The 12,350-nt window shown below is 41.0% G+C and overlaps 1 protein-coding gene across 1 annotated transcript in view; it reads left to right on the forward strand.

Moving 5' to 3' along the window:
* Window positions 1–12,350, forward strand: part of naf1 (nuclear assembly factor 1 homolog (S. cerevisiae)) — a 350,613-nt gene that overhangs the window by 335,254 nt on the left and 3,009 nt on the right. The window lies entirely within an intron of this gene.

The raw sequence follows: 12,350 nt of genomic DNA on the forward strand, positions 1-12,350 counted from the left end.
GTTGTTTACAGTTATTTAAATGATGGTGTGCGGAAACCGAATGTTGGACCACTATAGCATAATCAGTTATTTTGTCGCTGTAATAAAATCATTATGTCTTGCAGCTAAGCAATTTCCAAAAGCATTTTGTAGTCCATTGAAAATACCAGTCATCTGCACTTTCGTCCTTCCCCAGCTGAGGGCTTGAAAATGTGCCCTCAATTGGAAGCCCTGCAAAGCGCATAAGAAAATAATTTGAAAATAAGTATTCCTCCAGAAATGTCAGCTTAATTTCAGCATTGCATCTGCAGAGGAAAAAAAATGTTTTAAAGTGTATGGTTTCCAATTATGTGTTAGCATTTTGGAGAGGTCGTTAACAGTGTAATCTCATGAGATTATTAGGGAGTATCTATGGATGTTATTTATATGGACTTCTCAAAGGCATTCAATAAGGTTCCATGTAAGATGCTTCTAACGAAGCTGAGAGCACATGGAGGTGCCATCAGCCTATTGACATGGGTAGGGAGTTGGATAGCAGGTCGGAGAGAGAATAGTACTCCAATTGCAGGATATGACTAGTGGTGTCTTCCAGGGTCCAGGGCCTCAGCTTTTCACTAGATTTATAAATGGCTTAGATGAAGGAATAGGGAGACATATATCCAAGTTTGCTGACAACATCAAGTTAGGTGGCACAGTTAATAATGTAGATGGGAGCAGAAAGTTGCAAAAGAACATTGATAAATGTGATTGGGCAAAACTGTGGCAGATGGAGTTCAGTGTGGGGAAATGAGAGGTCATCCCTTTAGACCAAAGAAAGATAGATCCGAGTATTTTCTAAATGGCGCGATGTTAGGAACTGTGGGACAGCAGAGAGACTTAGGGTTCCAAGTGTAGGAATTAGGAAAAGCTAGTGGACAGGTACAAAAAAAATTAAAAAGGCTAATGGAGTGTTGGTCTTTATCTCAAGGCAGCTGGAATACAAACAGATGGAAGTTATGTTAGTTAAATAAAACTCTGCTTAGACTCCATCTGGAATACTGCATTCCATTCTGAGCACTGTACCTCAGAACCGATGTATTGGTTGTAATGTATATTCACCTGAATAATACTGGGGCTAAAAGGGTTAAATTCAGAGGACAGGTTGCATAGACCAGGGTTGTATTTCCTTGAGATGATGAATGGGTGATCTAATTAAGGTGTTTAGGATGGTTAAAAAAGTTGACAGTTTCTCTCTATCACCCTATTACCTCTAGTGGGGGAGTCCTGAACAACATAACCATAAAATTAGAGTTGGCCATTCAGGGGTGATGTCAGGAAACACTTCACTCAAATGGTGGTAAAAGTCTGGAACTCTATCCCCAAAAAGCTTGTTGAGGCTAGGTCAGTCGAAAATTTCAAAACTGATAGATTTTTATTAGGCAAGGGTATTAAGGGTTATGGAACCAAGGTGGGATAATGGAGTTAAAATACAGATCAGCCATAATCTTATTGAAAGTTGGAACAGACTCAAAGGGCTGAATGGCCTACTCCTGTTTCTATGTTCTTATGACAAGTTACTAGACACTTCTGACTGGATATATTCAATTACAGTTGTCAATACAACAGGACTTATAAAACTGGAAATAATATGACTACGATTGTGTGAAACGAAATATAAAACTATGTTCCTCTGTATCAATGGGCCATCTTCTATTCACCTAAACCTACTCTTTTAATGCCACATAGGTTAAAACACAATGCCAGCATTTTAATCTGTGACAAGTCCTGTGACAAATCATCCACATCCTGAGAACTTCTGTTTTTAAAGAAGTGAGATTGTTTTGTTTCACAGGGATTGGAGGGTATTAATGCCAGCCATTCAGATTGCTTTTAATCCCATCAGCCAACCAAGCAGTCAGTCAGACATCTTCCATGGTAGTTTTGCATGGACCTCGGGGAGAAAAGTTTTGTGATGAGGTGGTTTCTGAGAGTTGCCGCTGTCTTGCTGTCTATTTAGTGTCTCCACCTCCCCCCCCCACCACCACCCCAGACCAAAGAAGTTATATACAGCTGTTGGGTTTACCTGCAATGTAATTTATGACAATAAAGCAGGAATTTTTGTCGAACTCCTCATTTGTGCCCTAAGGCCTGTATTTACAGCTCCTTTTGACCTGTCAACCTTTTGAAGGCTGTGTCAATGTTTTTGAAACTGTCAGCAGGCTTTTCCAATTTTCTAGGTTGGTATGTATGCTATTTACTACATTGACTTGAGGTCATGCTAAAGGAAATAGAATGGGGAAACATATCTTTTGTGAGTTTCCTTTTAGCTATAACTTTAGATTGCTGAATTCTTAGCTAAGAAGATTGAACTTGAATACTGATCAGAAATGATATTCACAGTGACCCTTACAGAAAATTTGCCCTCCATGAAAAAAGACCAATCCCACATTGTCCAAGCATATCTCTTGATAAATTGACCATAACAGGACTGACGGTGTCTACGTGCTTGGCAGTCGTCTTTATTCATTAGTTTGGATATGTGAGGAAAAAAGTAAAGAAAATTGAAGGGTCTTTGTCCTTGTTTTTTTTCTTAAGTTTTTTTTTCAACTCGAACAAGCTTCAAACTTTAAAGTCGTACAAGGATGGAATACTTTTTGTAATGAGAGATGTTTACCTTTCAGGCTCACTTTCTGGAAGGTTTCAACAGAACAACTGCAAGTTGGTCAACGTTCTCAAAACTGAAGTAGTCAGCCTTAGTGAACTGCAGGCCATGCATTAAAGTGTTAGGGAGGGAGTAGTTTTTATAGATGATTTAAGGAAGCTCAGGGTTGAAGTAGGAAAGGGAGAGTATATAGATAAGGAGGATAGGTCACTAAGGAGGCATTGGGAGCAGTTCTGGGGCAGGCAGTACCTGTATAAGATTGATTGGTTGCACCTCAACCGGGCCTGGACTAATAGCCTCACTGGGAAATTAACCAGTGCTGTGGGGAAGGGTTTAAACTGATTTGGCAGGGAAACAGGCAGCAGGATGAAGCATTAGAGAGGAAGATAGGAACAGGAGTATGCCATTCAGCCCTCAAGCCTATCCCGCCACTCAATGAGATCGTGGCTGACCTGTGCCCTAACTCCATATACCTGCCGTTGGCCCATATCCCTTAATATGTTTGCTTAACTAAAATCTATCTAGCTCAGATTTTAAATCTAACAACTGTTTTAGCTTCAACTGCTGTTTGTGGGAGAGTTCCAAACCTCTACCACCCTTTGCGTGAAGAAGTGCTTCCTAACATCTCTCCTGAACGGTCTGGTCCTAATTTTTAGACTATTCCCCCTAGCTTTAAAATCTCCAAACATTGAAAATAGTTTATCTTTATCTAGCCTGTCTGTTCCTGTTAATATTTTGAAGATTTCGATCAGATCACCCCTTAACCTTCTAAATTCTAGCGAAAACAGGCCAATTTGTGTAATCTCTCCTCATAACTTAACCCCAGAAGTCCAGGTATCATTCTTGTAAACCTACGTTGCACTCCTTCTAAGGCCAATATATCCTTCCTAAGGTGTGGTGCCCAGAACTGCTCACAATACTCCAAGTGAGGTCTAACCAGGGTTTTGTACAGCTGTAGCGATAGCCTCTGTGTCTTTATACTCCAATCCTCTAAATATAAAGGCTAGCATTCCATTAGTCTTTTTGATTATTTTATGCACTTGCTCATGGCATTTTAAAGATATTTGCACCTGAACCTCCAAGTCTCTTTGGACATCCACTGTACTTAACCTACTCCCATTTAGAAAGTACCCTGCTCTATCCTTTTTTGGTCCAAAATGGATAATCTCTCACTTGCCCGCATTGAAATCCATCTGCCACAGTTTTGCCCACTCACCTAGTCTGGCAATATCGCTTTGCAATTTCATCTAGACTGTCTACAATGCCGCCTAACCTTGTATCATCAGCAAATTTGGAAATGTGACTTACTATGCAATCATCCAAGTCGTTAATGAATAATGTGAATAATTGAAGCCCCAACACAGATCCCTGCGGGACACCACTAGTCACATCCTGCCAATCGGAGTACTTACCCATTATCCCCACTCTGTCGCCTACCACTCAACCAACTTTCTAACCATGTCAATAATTTGCCCTCAGCTCCACGGGTTTCTACCTTAGTTAACAGTCCACTTAAGCAAGAAATATTGATGACTGAGAAAGGCGACAACAGTAAAATAAAGAACAGTTCAAAAATAGGGATCGGATGGGGAGAAATGCGAGGCAGTCTAAGACGGGTTTGAAGTACATGCACGTAAATTCATAATGCATGTTAAATAAGGTTGGTGAGCTGCAGGCACAAATCGCTGCATGGGATGATGATATAATGGCAATAATAAAGACCTTGTTTAAAGAATGGGAGAATTGGGAGCTTATATTCCTGGCAACAAGATATTCAGGCAAGATAGAGAAGGAAAAGAAGGTGGTGTGGTGGAAGGTGGGGGGAGGGGAAGTGGTGGCAGTATTTATCAAAAACTATTATAGCACTTGAGAGGGGTCATATACTTAAGGATTCGATGGTAGAATCTATTTAGTTAGAATTAAGATATAATAGAGAAAATGCTGTGCTACCAGGCATATATTGTAGGCCACCAAGTAATGAGAAGGAGATAGAGGAACAAATTTGCAGGCAAACTGCAGAAAGATGCAAGAACTACATGGTAGTGATAATGGGGGACTTTAATTATCCTAAGATAGACTGGGAAAATAACAGAGCAAGGAGGGGGAGGAATTCCTGAAATGTGTACAAGAGAATGTTTTCTTTTATGTTTCCAGCCCAACGAGGAAGGAAGCAGTGATTGATCTGGTTCATGGGTAGCATGTGGCATGTACCCAAAAAAAAGGGGAGAGAGATGAACTCAGAAACTACAAGCCAGTCAGCCCTAATAGGGGTGAGGAAAATTATACAGATAATCTGGGACAAAATTAATTGGTACTTAAAATGTTATAGGCTAATAGATGACAGGCAGCATGGATTTGAAGGAACATAAGAACAGGAGTAGGCCATTTAGTCCTTTGAGCCTGTTCCACCAGGCAGTGAATGGGGAGACGGTGGTGCAGTGGTAATGTCACTGGGCTAGTAATTGAGTCCCAGGCTAATGTCCTGGGAATATGGGTTCAAATCCCACCATGGCAGCTGGTGGAATTTAAATCCAATTCATTCATTTTTTAAAAATCTGCAATTGAAAGCTACTCTCAGTAATAGTGCCATGAAACTATCATCGATTGTCATAAAAACACATCTGATTCACTAATGTCCTTTAGGGACAGAAATCTGCTGTCTTTATCTGGTCTAGCCTACATGTGACTCCAGACGCACAGCAATGTGGTTGACTCTTAACTGCCCTCTGAAATGGCCTAGCAAGCCTCTCAGTTGTCAAATGCTGGCCTTGCCAGTGATGCCCACATCCAATGAAAGAATTTTTAAAATCTTGGACTTCTTAAAATTGAAGTCTGTGTGATTTAAAGGGGCTTTATCTGTGTGGATTGGCTAAGAGACAAACAGCAGCAGGTAGTGGTAGTCAAAATTTGCAGACAACAACAAATTTGCAGATATAGTAAATACAAAGGCAGAATGCAACAAATATATTAATAAACTTGCAGAATGACCACATGATTATCAAATTAATTTTAATATAGACAAGTCAGAAGTGGTGCATTTTGGTAAGAGGAATAAGGAGGCCACATACTGTTTGGATAATCGGAATGGGGTGGAGGAGTAAAGGGATCTCGGGATACAGATACTCAATAAAAATAGTGACACACAGGTTATTAAGACCATTAGAAAAAAAAGCAAACCAACCACTGGAATTCATTTCTACAGGTATAGAATTGAAAAGCGGAGAAGTTATGTTAAACTTGTATGATCCTTGGTTATGCCACACTTGGAGTACTGTGCCCAGTTCTGGCCTCTATATTGTAAGTGATATAGAGGCATTGAAGAAGGTGAAAAAAGATTCACAAAGATAACACCAGAACTGAGAAGTATACTTTATCGAGAAAGGCTGAACAGGCTTGGGCTGTTTAATCCAGAAAAGAGAAAGTTGAGGGGTGATCTGATAAAGGTCTTTAAGACAATGAAAGGGTTTGATAGGTCGACATAGACAAAATGTTTCCACTCATGCTTGCACTTGAAGGTAAATCAGTATCAGAACAGTGAGAGGCATTCAAGGAGTAGATCGAGAATGTTCAGAAAAATAGGTTCCCACAAAGAAAAATGGTGGGGCTCCCAAATCTACACCAACACACACACACCCTCCTTCCACCACCCCCAGGTGTCAAAGAGCGTACAGAGTAGGATAAGGCAAAAGAGAAGCTTATGTCCGACACCAAAAGCTGAATACTGCAGAAAGCCTAGAGGAGTGTAGAAAGTGCAGAAATTAAAAATATATTGGAAAGCAAAGAGACGGCATGAAAAAATATTGGCAAATAAATTAAAGAAAGTCCAAGATGTTTTATAAGTACATAAGGAACAAGAGGACAACCAAGGAAAGAGTAGGGCCAATTAGAGACCAAAAAGGTAACCTGTTTGTGGAGGTTAAAGATGTGGACATGGTTCTTTTTGAATACTTCGCATCTGTCTTCGCAAAAGGGAGGGGGGAGTTCAGACACTGTAGTTAAGGAGGTTGAGTGCGATATATTGGCTGGGGAAAACATAATGAGAGAGGAAATATTAAGAGGTTTAGCAAATTTGAAAGTGGATAAATTGGCAGGCCCAGATGAACTGTATCCCAGGCTGCTAAGAAAATCAAGGGATAAAATAGTGGTGAAGCTCGCCATCATTTTCCAATGCTCTCTGACTACAGGCATGGTGCTGGAGGACTGCTAACGTTGTATTGTTTAAAAGGGGAGGAAGGGATAGACTAAGTAATTACAAGCCAGTCAGCCTAACCTTGGTGGGAAAATTATTGGAAAAAATCCTGAGAAACAGTATAAATCATCATTTAGAAAGTCATGGAATAATCGGACAGTCAGCACGGATTTGTTAAGGGACAGTTGTGTCTGACTAACTTGATTGAATTTTTTAGGAAGGCAACAAGGTCAGTCGCTGAGTGTAGCAGGTTTGTAGACAAAATGAACTTTAGCAAGGCTTTTGATAAGGTCCCACATAGCAAATTGGTCAGTAAAATAAAAGTCCTTAGGATCCAAGGGCAAGTCGAATCCAAAATTGGCTCAGTGGCAAGAGGCAAAGGGTAATGATCAACAGGTGTTTTTGCAACTGGAAGGCTGTTTCCAGTGGGGTTCCACAGGGCTCAGTATTAGGTCACTAAAATAAAAGCAAAATACTGCGGATGCTGGAAATCTGAAATAAAAACAAGAAATGCTGGAACCACTCAGCAGGTCTGGCAGCATCTGTGGAAAGAGAAGCAGAGTTAACGTTTCGGGTCAGTGACCCTTCTTCGGAACTAGCGAATGTTAGAAATGTCAAAGGTTATAAGCAAGTGAGGCGGGGGTGGGGCAAGAGATAACAAAAGGGAAGGTGTTGATAGGACAGGGTCACAGGGAATAACTGACCAGAAGGTCATGGAGCAAAGGCAAGTGGTATGTAAATGGTGTGCTGAAAGACAAAGTGTTAGTGCAGAGAGGGTGTTAATTGACAGAAAAATGAATGGCCTTGGCCCCAAGCACGTGCATGAAAAAAGCAGTGGGCAGGTGCATGGTATTTTCCTAGCCCCGCTTTATTTACTTAAAACCTATTACATTTCGAACCTTTGCCAGTTCTGATGAAAGGTCACTGATCTGAAATGTTAACTCTGCTTCTCTTTCCATAGATGCTGCCAGATCTGCTGAGTATTTCCAGCATTTCTTGTTTTTATTTCAGATTTCCAGCATCTGCAGTAGTTTGCTTTTATTTTAGTGCATAAAACGCTAGTTAGGCCACAGCTGGAGTACTGCGCATAGTTCTGGTCACCGCATTGCAGGATGAATATGATCACTCTCGAAAGAGAGCATAGAGGAGATTTATGAGGATGTTGCCAGGAATGGGGAACATTTAGCTACGTGGTGCGGTGGGGAGGGGGGGGGGGGGGCGGATGCTGTGGGAAGTGCGAGGGTTCCTGAAACCTAAAACTGCCTTAAAGGATGGTAAAGGCAGAAACCCTCACTGCATTTAAAAATACTTGGAAATGCACTTAGTGTCATAACCTACAGGGCTACAGACCAAGAGCTGGAAAGTGGGATTAGGCTGGATAACTTTTTCAGCTGTTACAAACACAATGGGCCTACTGGCAGCTTCCTGCACTTGTAATAACAGCAAAATTTGCAGTGTTGGATATCATTGCAAATGTGAAACTGACAGTAACTTCTCGCATCTGCACATGCACAATTAAATGCAAAAATCCAGAAGTCACTACCAGTGAATCCCTGCTCCTCCACATGGTGCGTGTACTGTTGAAGTCCCCACAGATGGCAATCTTTAGAAATCACTTGAACTAATGTGAACTTCGCCTTATAAGCTGTAATATCGTAGTTTTAAAAAAAACCCACAGAAGTATGCCTTGTTGAATAAGATTTAACTGAGGCTTTAAAGGCATGCTAAGTCAGAACTGCTGCTGAACAACCTCTCTGGCCCTGAAAAACTAATCTTATGTTTGTGGAATGTCAAATTTCTAAATTGATAAAAATTCCATACATTTATAATTTTTTCATAAATTTGTTTGATATTTTTGCCTCTACCTTATTTTTATGTATATAGAACATAGAACAGTACAGCACAGAAAAGGCCCTTCGGCCCACGATGTTGTGCAGAACCTTTAACCTACTGTAAGATCAAACTAACTACCTACCCTTCATTCTACTGTCATCCATGTACCTATCCAAGAGTCGTTTAAATGCTCCTAATGTATCTGCTTCTACTACCACCGCTGGCAGCGCATTCCACGCACCTACCACTCTCTGTGTAAAGAACCTACCTCTGACATATGTTTCAATCTTTATTTCACTCTCTGTATAATGTATAAAAAGTGAATGATAATTACTGTATTTTACTTCCTGAAGCAAAAACAGAAAATGCCGGAAATTCTGAACAAGTCTGGCAGCATCTGTGGAGCGAGAAACAGTGTTAACTGTTTCAGGTTGATGACCTTTCATCAGAACTCGGAACAGTTAGAAATCTAATAGGTTTTAAGCAAGTGAAAGAGATGAGGGTGTGGAAAAAGAACAAAAGGCAAGGTCTGTGATGGGGAGAAATTGTTGGTCAGTGTCAGCTAGAGTTTCAGCTGGTCTTTGAAGCATTTGCAAGGTACACCTCGATCTCGCTTACCGGAGCATAGTTTGCCATAAAGCATTGCTTTGTGGCGAACTATGCTTTGGTAAGTGAGATCAAGATGTGGGAGCAGAAGGCTGCCGACAGAGACAGCTGGCACGCAACAACCAGGAGAGCAACCTACAAGTTTGAAAACAACAGATGCGAGACTGCTGAAGAAAGGCGGAGACAATGGAAGAAGTCGGTTTTTACCAGAGCCCCTCCAAATAGAAGTTCTTGTACCCAACTGCTCAACAGCCTACGGATCAAGAACTGGTCTCTTCAGTCACCGATTATGCCAACTACCACAGAGGCAAGCCTTCCCATGATTTTCGCCTGCGAAGAATTTGCCATCATCAACTTTGTGTGCTTCAGTTGGTGTTGGCCCAATGTTTTTACAGCAACGCAAGCACTATATATATATATATATATATATATATATGTTATAGTCACCAGATTTACATCTGAGATCAGCGTGAGAATGAAACATAGGATGTTGAGAATGTTCAAGGAGAGGTCAGTGATGGGTAGGTAATTAGCATTAGTTAGCAGAGCAATATGAACTAGTTCGGGTGTAAGCGTTTATGTTAATTAGAACCAGTATTCTCAGAAATGGACATGCTATACTTATATGGCCCAGGAAAAGTGGTGCTCCAAGGTTAATAGGCACTGCAGTGCAGTGTGTGTGTGCGCGTGTGTGATCATTTTCCATCTGGTTGAAAAAATCAGCTTGTTATATGAAATTACTTTGTTCTCCCATTCGTCTGTTTTTGTGTCGCATTTGTAAGTCAAAAACAGGGCGAAATAATTGGGATCTCGCGCCTTGCCACTCCATTTTTTAGAAACAGCCAAGCACAGAACAAAACACATTGGCTGGATTATGCAGCTGTAATGGCAAATGAAACTATTAATATTCATCGCACATGCGCAGTTAAACACGGAAATTGAGATGTTTTGTCTGTGATTTCCTGTGGCTCCACAGGGTGCACTGTTGAAGTGGCTGCAGATGGAAATCTTCTGAAATCACTTGAATTGCCATGAACTTCCCCTTTACCATATTAGTCTCACTGCAGAAGTCGTTGAAAAAGTTAAGCCTTGATGAATGAGGTGTCATTGGGTTATTAACCACATTCTAAATTCATAATTACTGTTAAACAACCTGTCTGGCCCTGAAAAACTAATTTTATATTTGTGGGATGTCAAATTTATCCATCATGATAATTCCATAAGTTTTTACTTTTTTTAAAGTTTGATATTTCAGTTTCTACCTCAATACCATGTGTATGCCCCATCTTAATTTTTCTAACTGCAAAATGATTAAAAAGTGAAGGATAATTATTGCATTTTACTTCCTGGCTTGAGTCTGTGAGATGGCTGATCTGATTATGGCCTTAACTCCACTTTCCAAAGATTAATGACCCTCCGAGAGAAGAAATTCCTCCTCATCTCCATATTAAATGGGAGACCCCCTTATTTTTAAACTGTGCCCCCTAGTTCTAGATTCCCCCACGAGGGAAAACATCCTCTCAGCATCTACCCTGTAAAGCCCCCTCAGAATCTTACATGTTTCCATAAGATCACCTCTCATTCTTCTAAACTCCAATGAGCCCAGCCTGTTCAACCATTCCTCATAAGCCAACCCCTTCATTCCAGGAATCAGCCTAGTGAACCTTCTTTGAACTGCTTCCAATGCAAGTATATCCCTCCTTAAGTAAGGAGACCAAAAATCTACACAGTACTTTAGGTGAGGTCTCACCAATGCCCTGTAAAATTGTAGCAAAACTTCCCTACTTTTATACTCCATCCCCGTTGCAATAAAGGCCAACATTCCATTTGTCTTCCTAATTATTTGCTGTCCCTCCATGAGAAACTCATCTAAGCTGTTATCACTTCCACAGTTAATACTTTAATGCTGTCCTGGTCAGCCTCCTATCCTCTACCTTCTATAAACTTTAGATCATCCTGAACTCCACTTCCTGTATCTTAGCCTGCACTCACCCATTATCCATTTGCTGTCTGACCTACATTGGCTCTCCAGGCCCCCAGTGTCTGAAATTTAAAATTCGGATCCTTATGTTTAAATCCCTCCATGGCCTTGCACTTCCTTACCTCTGTACACCTACCGCCACCACTCCCCCCCGACCCCACCTCATCGCCACTCCCTTCAAGAATACTTTGATTCTAGCCTCTTGTGCATTCACCCTTCCTTGCCATTTTTTGCCCTATCTTGGTTGGCTGGGCTTTCAGGTATCTAGGCCCAATGCTCTGGAATTCCCTCCCTAAGCCCCTCTACCTCTCCACCCCTCTATCTCCTCCTTTAGAATCCTTGTTAAAAACCACCTCTTTGATCAAGCTCTTAATAACCTCAATAATTCCTCCTTTGGCCCAGCATCCATTGTTTTCCTTTCACCTCTGTGAAGTACCTTGTGCTGTTTTACTAGCTTAATCGCACTATATAAATGCAAGTTGTTGTTTAGCGCAGTGCATTCTTGGAAGATGTGTTTGGTTCCTCTTACCTGTCCTGCTAAGGTCAGTAAACTGTTTGCAGCACTGAATTGCTGTATATGGTGTCAAGAAGTTGCTAATCATTGCCCTAACCACTTCTTTCCAATGACTCTAATCTCTTTGGGGGTCTTCACCATTCTTTTACAGGTCTTTGCCTCCTCTGCATCACTTGGTTCAACAACACATTTAATACTGCCTTGGCAAACCTGAACGACCAGACATTTTAATCAATACATCTGCAGCATCTGCTCCCAAGCTAGTTTTCTACCTATTTAAGCTGCTAAAGGCATTTATATCCTGCAGTAGTGTCACACAGCCCCCAAATGGGGAGCTTCCAGCAAGAGCTGTTTACAGTGCCTGGAGCTAACCTGCAATATTATATGTAAGCTGACCTCGTAAATTTCAGCAGTTGGGCAGGCAGAATCCCACCCTGCTTCACTTTTGTGCTGGGGATTGAGACCTGTCAGAAAATCTGGGCTTTAATGTATATTTTGTTCTTAACTTTGTGTTACTCTATTCATTAGCACAATAGTATTAGCTAATGGCTGATCTTGGAATTGATAGAACAAACTACATCCTTTAGTTAGGTTTCCATGGCTCATT

The sequence above is a fragment of the Heterodontus francisci genome, chromosome 1 (genome assembly GCF_036365525.1).
Source record: "Heterodontus francisci isolate sHetFra1 chromosome 1, sHetFra1.hap1, whole genome shotgun sequence".
Lineage (NCBI taxonomy): Eukaryota > Metazoa > Chordata > Chondrichthyes > Heterodontiformes > Heterodontidae > Heterodontus > Heterodontus francisci.